This window comes from Chrysochloris asiatica, unplaced genomic scaffold, assembly GCF_000296735.1.
Source record: "Chrysochloris asiatica unplaced genomic scaffold, ChrAsi1.0 scaffold00165, whole genome shotgun sequence".
NCBI classification, from domain to species: domain Eukaryota; kingdom Metazoa; phylum Chordata; class Mammalia; order Afrosoricida; family Chrysochloridae; genus Chrysochloris; species Chrysochloris asiatica.
The window spans coordinates 3,393,959-3,402,740 of NW_006408683.1; the positions used below are offsets into that span (position 1 = coordinate 3,393,959).

General features: G+C 41.1%; 1 protein-coding gene and 1 pseudogene across 1 annotated transcript in view; one reads left to right on the forward strand and one right to left on the reverse strand.

Annotated features, from left to right (window-relative positions):
• The window catches only part of SMYD3 (SET and MYND domain containing 3), a 1,025,869-nt gene that overhangs the window by 370,645 nt on the left and 646,442 nt on the right, over positions 1-8,782 (forward strand). The window lies entirely within an intron of this gene.
• LOC102825912 lies at positions 4,267-5,909 on the reverse strand (annotated as a pseudogene).

Below are 8,782 nucleotides of genomic sequence, written 5' to 3' on the forward strand. Positions count from 1 at the left end.
TTTTTTTTTTTTTTTAAATACTCAGGCTTATATAATAATTTACACCACCAAAGAGCACATTTTGTAAGCCTGTCTCCTGGCTGCCAGCTCTCAGTCCCTCTCTTTCCATGATTCTAGAGTCCTCAGTTGCTCCCTCTCTCCATGTACCCATCTCTGCCTCAATCTTTAGTGTTGCTATTTCTCTGGATAGGGTCCTGCATTCCGCTTGTGCTCTTCTACCTTGATGGTCCTAGGGTCTTCTGTTTCTGGACTGTAAGATTGACTACTCCCCCATTTTTGTTGCAAAACTTCTACCTTTACAATTGTGACAGTCACAATTAGTCATGATAACTATTACTGACTATTGAATCATAAGAATCTTATCCCCGTCTCTTTTAACCAGACCCATCTAGACAAGATGAAAACTATTCAGTGGGGTCTCTATCTTTCCCCCCCACACTCTTAAACTAAACTCCCTCTTAAAAACTTGTAATCCAGTCACTTCGTGCCTGTATCACCCCCTCATTTTAGGTAGCCAATGTCTAACTTACCTGTCCCTATCTACCCTCTGTACAGATGGGGTAGCATTGATATTTGATGTGAAGACTCCTTCCCTCTCTGTTGGTATTTTGTGCGACTACATCTATGAGTCATCAAATTGTTCATCAAATTGTAGCAATTTACTCTTGTTTCCTTTATAAAAAATATGTTTTTTTTCACATCCTCTAGTTGAGTTCTGATTATCAAGTCATTGAGGCTAGGTCAAATGGTTATGTAGGCTTCTTTTCAATAGATAATTTAATATTATGCACATTTTACAAATGAAATAAATAGGTAAATCAAATAAATTATAAGCCTTTACAAAATTATTTAGGATAGAATTCTTTAATTTTAAGTTCTTACAGTACATTTGGGTTGATTTAAATGCCAATCTGCATTTAGTGGTAATTTATTGAGCCCACATACACAAGGGGAAAGAACATGAAATAAAATACTTTGTTTGTTCCTTCAGGATCTCATGTTTGAGAGGGGGAAGATGAGCAGTGGATGACAGGACAGGAAATGGGGACAGTGAGTTTAAGAAATAATGTTGTTGTTGTTAAGTACCATTGAGTCAGTTCCGCATCATAATGACCCAGCATAGGGCTTCCTAGAGGGGGCTGGTGAGTTTGAACCACTAACATTCATGTTCAAATCGACCTTGAGGTCGAGTTCTTTTCCTACACTACCACAACAGGACTTAATGTTACATGTTTGTTTTTGTTATCCATTTTGTAACTAAGGTTGGCCTTTGTTTTATTTCCTAAGAAGAAACCTCTAAAGCTTTGGACTTTCTTGAGTGATGTGTTTATTATTTAAGATAGGCCCACAAACACAGTTGTTAACCAGGGAACCCCATACACAAGGGAATGAAACACTGTGGGGCCTGTGGTCCTGTGCTCTCCCCATGGCTAGCTGCTGAACAGACCTCTGTGATCCATAGGGTTTTCAGTGGCTGCTCTTTGAGAGTAGATCACATTCTTTCTAGTCCTTCTTAGGCTGGAAGCTCTGCTGAAATCTGTTCCGCATCATAGCAGCATTGCAAGCTTCCACTCTCAGATGGGTGGTCGCTGTGTGGGAAGTACATTAGCCAGACACTAAACCCTGCATAGTTTATGCTGATAAGATGACTCAGGATAAGGGCTGAACTTCCAGAAAGACTTACCAAGCTTGGACTTTAAGCCAAGTGTTATCAGCCCAACCTGGAGGATGGAGTAAGAAATTGAGTTCGGTCATGTGGCCAGTGATTCTATCAATCACGCTTACTTAAGGAAATGACCATCAGAACTGAACAGGGAGGCTCAGGGGAGCTTCCCTGGTTGACAGTGTGCTTTTTTGTCACATTTCAGTGTGCCAGGAGGTTGATACATTCTCCAGGACGTTGGAAGCTTTGTGCTTATGTCCTTTTCAGACCTTGCCCTTGACTGGTTTGGATTTTTTTTTTTTTGCCATCGTGAAACTATCATATTCCTTCCCAGTGTGATGCATCCATCTATGAGTTGTTCAAACCTGAGGAGTAGTTGGAAGCCTCACATTTAGAGTTAGTTATCAAAAGTAAGGGTAGTCTCTGGTCCCCAGGCTTTTGGCTGAAATGAGAGCAGTTTTGTGGAGGACACAACCTGGGGTAGTTGGTGTCGGATGTCATCACATCAACATATTGTTGTTGTTAAAAGTGCCATCGAGTTGATTCTGACTCATAGCAACCCTATATAGGGCTTTTGAGGAACAGCTGGTGGATTTGAACTGTTGACCCACAGTGGTTCGCAGTCCCCTGCTGATCCTACAGTGCCACATCAATATATAGAACAGCATATAGAACTTGGGAAATTTCATATAAAATATGTATTTGTGAGTTCTCTTGAAAGTTGAAAGAACCGAAATACACTGATTGCGATTTTCACACATGCCTAGAGTTAGCTGGCAACTGTGGGTGGCTTCCACTTCTGGCTAGGTCCTATGCTTTCCAGTTCTCTACCTGGCATCTCAGTTTTTGAGTCTGAGACTCCTGGTTCAGGATGTTTTCACAGCTTGGCTATGAAGGAAAGATGCTAGCTGTAACAGATGGGAGGTATAGGGTATTGAGATTTTAAATATGAAAAGGATTTGAGTATGTTACTACTGATGAACAAGAGTCAGGACCAAGTGAGAGCCTGGAGAATTCTTGAGGGAGCAGACTGTTGGTTCCATGTGTGCAGGAACCACTTTTGATTGTTCCTGGATAAATTCCCAGTATTTTGCCCACTTCTGATTCAAAGCTCAATGAATGTTTACTGAGTTAATTTAATCGAAGAACCAGTAAGAGGGAAACTAAACCTGGAGGTCAAAGGGGTTCTTTTTGGACAAGGCAAGGGAACTTGAGGGAACTGTTAATTTCCAGAATTTATTCTCTTCTGTGTGAAATAAAAAGCTGAGAGGATTGGTTTGGACTTGTTGTCTTGGTATCATATCAAATTCTGTCACTACCCCTGGAAACTTTAGGTTTGCATATACTTTCCAATTGACTGGAAGAGAATTGGAGTGCATTTTGTGGAAGAGCCTAGATAATTTGAAGGCAAGAAGTCCTTGTTGTCAAGAACTGTTTCCAAGGAGCGCTTGCCATTCTGAGACTGTGCGTGAATTTAATGATGCTTTGACTGAGTAAGTGGTAGGTTAGAGGAATTAAGGAGAAGGGTAAATCTATGGGGAAGCCTATGAGGACAAGGAAGGAGCCATGGTGGTGCTGTTGGATAAGCACTAGACAGCTAACCTCAAGGTCTAGGTTCAAACCCACCAGCAGCTTCACAGGAGAAAGAAGAGGTTGTCTGTTCCTGTAGATATACAGTCTTGGAAACCCTACATAGGGCTTCTGTGAGTCAGAATTGATTCAATGGAATTGGGGTTTGGGGTATCAAGAAAAGGAGTATAGCTGTGACAAGATTCCAGTAGGACTCTTACAGGCAGGATTGGGGTCCAGCCTTGGATTGACAGCAACACAAATCCTCTGATTGGCTGGAAGAAGAATTTAGCAGTAAGGTATTTTAGAAAGCTTCATAGGCCAATAAAATGAAAATTGATGAAATATTAATGAAAATGGATAGAGGTGTTTTCTTTATTTAATTATAAGAAAATGAGTATGTAAGGCAGTGTGCCAGCAACTCAGCTACTATGTAAAAGAACTTAAACATGCATGTTGTTGTTGTTAAGTACCATCAAGTCAGTTCCAACTCATAGCGACTCTTTGTATGGTTTCCAAGAAGCGGCTGGTGGGTTTGAACTGTTGACCTTGCAGTTAGCAGTCCCGTGCTGATCCTACAGTGCCATACAAGGACTCCTAAACATGTATAAATCATTGGGAGTTTTTTGTTTGTTTGTTTGTTTAAATGTTTTTATTTGAAACAAGGAGTTACACCAAGCAAGTGCTCATTTCCCCACTCCAAATGGCAATAGCACAATAGGGGCAACCATTTATTAGGCACAACAGCTCCAGTAGGTTGCCAACATTCTCACTGAGGTTGGGGCTACTTTGTTTATAAGCAGTCTTTCTTCCTCAACGTATTAATCGCAAACTACTGGTCTAACACAAAAGGAAGTGTTCTTAATTTTTTGTGTTTGGCAGTATGTTCTACAAACGCTGAAAAGTGGGAGAAGCACAAACACAGTCCACTCTTTTAAAAACTCAATAGTTCAAAGTAGAATTTTCTACCCCCTCTTTCTCTTATAATAAAAAGAAGCTCTGGGGTCAGGCCCCCAGGTTTGTCTCCTGACCATTTACATAGTATTTCCCACATGACTTGCATCTTTAAGGTTCTGATCCCAGTTCATCAGCGAAGAAAGGTTCATCTGCTCCTTCCTCCTCTTCTTGCCTTCATGTTCATGTTCCTTGGGGCGGCTGCTATCTGAGGGTCTTCTGCAGCCACCATGCTGTTTGGCTTCTTTCAAAAACTTGTTCAAGCCAAAAGGATCTTCTTCAAATTGGATGGGTCCTTCTCGGCCTTTCTGCTGCCGGTCTGAACTGGAAAACTCTTTATCGGGAACAAATCTGTTGGTCTTTATTCTGGCTTCTAGGTCGTCACCACACATGTCCTTGTCCAGGTTTTTACTGGGCCTGTAAATACTCCAGGCCATATCTTTGCCACCTCTCCAGGCTTGATCATAAATATTATAAATCTCATCTTCTTCGCTTGCAAAGCCCTTAGACTGGTTGAAGAGCCTTTGGTCATACTGAACTTCAGTGGAAGTCCGAGGATTTTGCACACCAAGAGTGATGACTTCACTGATATCTCGGTTTTCATTCCTCTGCAGTTTGGCCCTCTTATCAGGTACTGCCCTGGAAAGATTTTGGTCATGCTCTCTCTCCTTCCGCCTGTCATGCCAAATTTCATCCCTTACATGAGCCTCTTTATCCTCTTTTTCCACATGGGATTTGATCCCAGCTCTTCTCTCTCTGGCTTTCTGGGCCATTTCTCTAAGTTTCTCTTCATGTTTCTCCTTTTCTTTTTGAGTCAACTTTCTCTTTACTTGGGCACGCATTTCCACAGCTTCACGAGCCCTCCAATCAGCAGGGTAGAGGACTTCAGCCACCTTGGTAAAATTTTCATGGATGTAGTACTCTTTCATCAGCAGCCAGACGTTTGTCTAGTGGAATTGTATAACCCTTTGCATTTTTCTAGTTTAAAATACAAGGAGGAATCTTCCATTCTTGTTGTTCCTTCACAGTCATCTTTCAGCTAGGAGAGTGCATGACAGGTGCTGGAGGAGAAGGTGATCCTTGGGGAATTTTCTTATTAATCTTGAACCTTGGTGGTTCCATTGGATCTTTCTGCGTTTCCGCCATCCGAAGCTGCAAAGTTGAAAGCCACTCCTTGTTGAGATGGTGTATAACGGATATACTGAGCAGGAGCCATTTTATCAGCTATCCCAACAGGCATTGCTGCAGCCACCTCCCATGATACAGATTTTTCTAAGGCTACTCTTGTCTTTTCTCTCTTTAATGGCTTCCTCATCGGGTCTTTGCAGGTCTGGGTCATCTGCATTCATAACTTCCTTGAGCACCAGATCCGTGTACTTGCTATAAATAACCTTGTCTTTAGACTGTCCTTGCTGAGCAATTGCATCATATTTAATTTTTCCTTCAGCCTCCACTTGACTAGTCAGCACATTGGAAATTTTTTCCTTTCATCTCATATACACTGGGTACTGGACCACATGGATCTCTGGAAAAGCACCCCCCATCTTCAAAATCCTCTAATAACCGAGGTATCCAGCCTTTCCGGTACCCATATGGGGGAAGCTCTCTTCTGGAGGAGACTAGTGAGGGTCTGCCATGATCTCTGAGATCTTGGATTTTCTTCAGCCTCAAGCTGGTCCTGAGATAGCTGAGTGGGTACAGGTAAAAACCTGGTGAGCGCCATCTTCTTCCGCTTCCAAGTCATTGATTTTTTTAAATAAAAAATTTCAAATCATAAAAGTATATTATAAAAAATACCCATAAGTAAAAAAGAAAAAAATTAAATAAAAACCACCCTATAAGCTCACCATGTGGATATAACAATCACTGATATTTAAATACACATTTCTGTAGTTTTCCCTATGTATTGATCAGCACAAATCACTTAAAATAGTTTTTAATAAACTTGAAATGTCTGAGGGGAGACTTGTGAGCCAGATGGCCCTGCTTAGGCTGAGATTTTTTAACTTCAGTATGGTAAAGCTAGAGCAGCTGAGATTTTAACAAACAGCTCCATTTCTGGGTCTCATCCAAACAGTAATCATCGTTTTGCTGATATCTCCTCCTTTACCAAGGTCAGCAGGCCATAACAGCTGGCTTGGCCACATTCCTGATGGCCTAATCAAATATTTCAAATAAAATGCACCTAGCATCTGCTTAGGTTATAGATGTAGTGACCCAAATAATAAACAGATTTGCAGTCGGTTCTTAAGGTGATCTATAGATGAGCACACACGTTGTCTACATAGTAGAAAAATGCTGTGCTCGCGTTAGTTTTAAAATAAAGAGTCTTTGCCTGGGTGAACTATGACCTGGGTGAGCTACGAGCCACCAGGTAAGCTACAGCCCCAGGTGAACTATAACCCAGGTGAACTACAATCCCAGGTAAGCTTTCACCCTGAGTGAACTATGACCTTGGAGAAGCCCCATATCCAAACAAAAGAAGAATCATGGAAGCATATTTAAAACTTGATGCTTTAAGGTAGAGATTCCATCCCAGTGAAGGGCTTTGAATGGGAGGTGGTTACTTTGAAACTGTGAATTATATAATTGTTCAAAAAAGATAATGTAATTTTTTCATGAACTTTTTAAAGTCCCTTGTTGTTATATGCCATCGAGTCCTTTCCAACCCATAGGGACCCTGTATAGTGTTTCCGAGGGAACTTGGTGAGCTTGAACGGCCAATCTTGCAGTTCAAACCAGGACTCCTTTTAAATCCCGTGTGTGTGTGTGTGTGTGTGTGTGTGTGTGTGTGTGTGTGTGTGTGTATTTGTGTGTGTAGTCCCATTTGCCTTCCCATTTTTGTTCAACTTGGATATCTATGTATCCACTTGTAGATTATTATTACTGTTATTATATGATTGGATATAATGGTATTTATCTTTGTTGCCTTTAACTCTTGGTGAGTAGTCACTGGGGTCTTAAAACTGTGAGCAATTATCGGTCTCTCCTCATGTGGAGCAAAGAAGAGGGAAGAAAATCAAAGATATAAAGAAACATGTGTACCACAGTCGTCATGACCCTGAGACCAAATGAACTTGATGGTGCCTAGTTACTACTGCAGACTGCTCGGAAAGGGATCATAATAGGAGGCCCTGGATATAGTGGGAGAGAAAATGTAGAACAAATCTCAAAATCATAAAAACAAAACAAAACAAAAACACAGACTTACTGGTCTAACAGAGACTAGTGGAACCCCAAAGACTATAACTCTTAGACACCCTTCAATCCTGGGACTAAACTCAACCCTATAGCTTAACTTCCAACCACATGATAGGTCTATAAGCTGAAAAATAGCATCAGGGAGGTACACACTCATTCATACAATCATTAGTACAATCTGAGCTCCAAAGGGCAATAGTTGCCCAGGGATAAAGCTCAAAAGGCAGGAAGGGATAGGAAAGAAGGGTGAATGGAAACACTCAACACAGAGAGGAAGTGGAAAGAGTGTGGTTTCATTGTGGATATTATAATCCATATCACAATAAAAAATGTGCACATACTGTTTAATGGAAAATCCATTTTATCCATCAACTTTCAACCAAATGACAATAAAAAAGTTAAATGGATTAAATTCTTTAAATAATTCAGATTATACTTAAATAAAACTCTCATCATAAAGTATAAATCAATTAAAAACAAAAAAAAAAGTGTCCTAGCACTCTTGCTTCCACAAAGAAGGTTGGTGAGAAGAAAAGCTGTTCTGCTATCCACAGTGTAATGACCAGAGAGTACACAATCGACATTCACAAGTGCATCCATGGGGTGGACTTCAAGAAGCGTGCCCCTTGGACACTCAGGGTGATCTGGAAATTTGCCATGGAGGGGATGGGATAACAAGACGTGCACATAGACTTCAGGCTCAACAAAGCAATCTGAACCAAAGGAATAAGGAATGTCCCAGGAAACGTAATGAGGATGCATTAATTACCTACGTGCCTGTATGCCACTTGCAGAAACCTACAGACAGGCAATGTGGATGAAAACTGATTATCAAAAATAAAATTATAAAATCGCCACCCCCTGCAAAAAATAAATAAATTCCTGCTTCTGACTCCCTGTTAGTATGGCTGATTACCATTAGCGATTTTTGCGTATGTGCCCATATTCTCTTCTGGTTTCCTATGTTGCCAATATCATACATATGACATGATAGAATGCATTAGGGATATTGTTAAGTGCCTTTGAGTCGATTCCGACCCATAGTGACCCTGTATAGGATTTCCAAGGAACAGCTGGTGTGCTTTAGCCCACAGCGCCACACCAGGGCTCCTTGTTGTTGTTGTTAAGTGCTGTCAAGTCAATTCTGACCCATATCAACCCTGTACAGGTTTCCGAGGTTGTAAATCTTCATGGGAGCAGAAAGCCTCATCTTTCTCCCACGGAGCAGCTGGTAGTTTTGAACTGCTGACCTTAAGGTTCACAGCCCAATTCGTAACCACTACGCTACCAGAGATGAGCGGATTCATTAACTTGCCTCTAAAGAATTGGATCTGTTATCTTGGTATTGCTGTAGAGTATCACTAGCCGGCGAAACTTTAGGTTTCCATGTGGGTT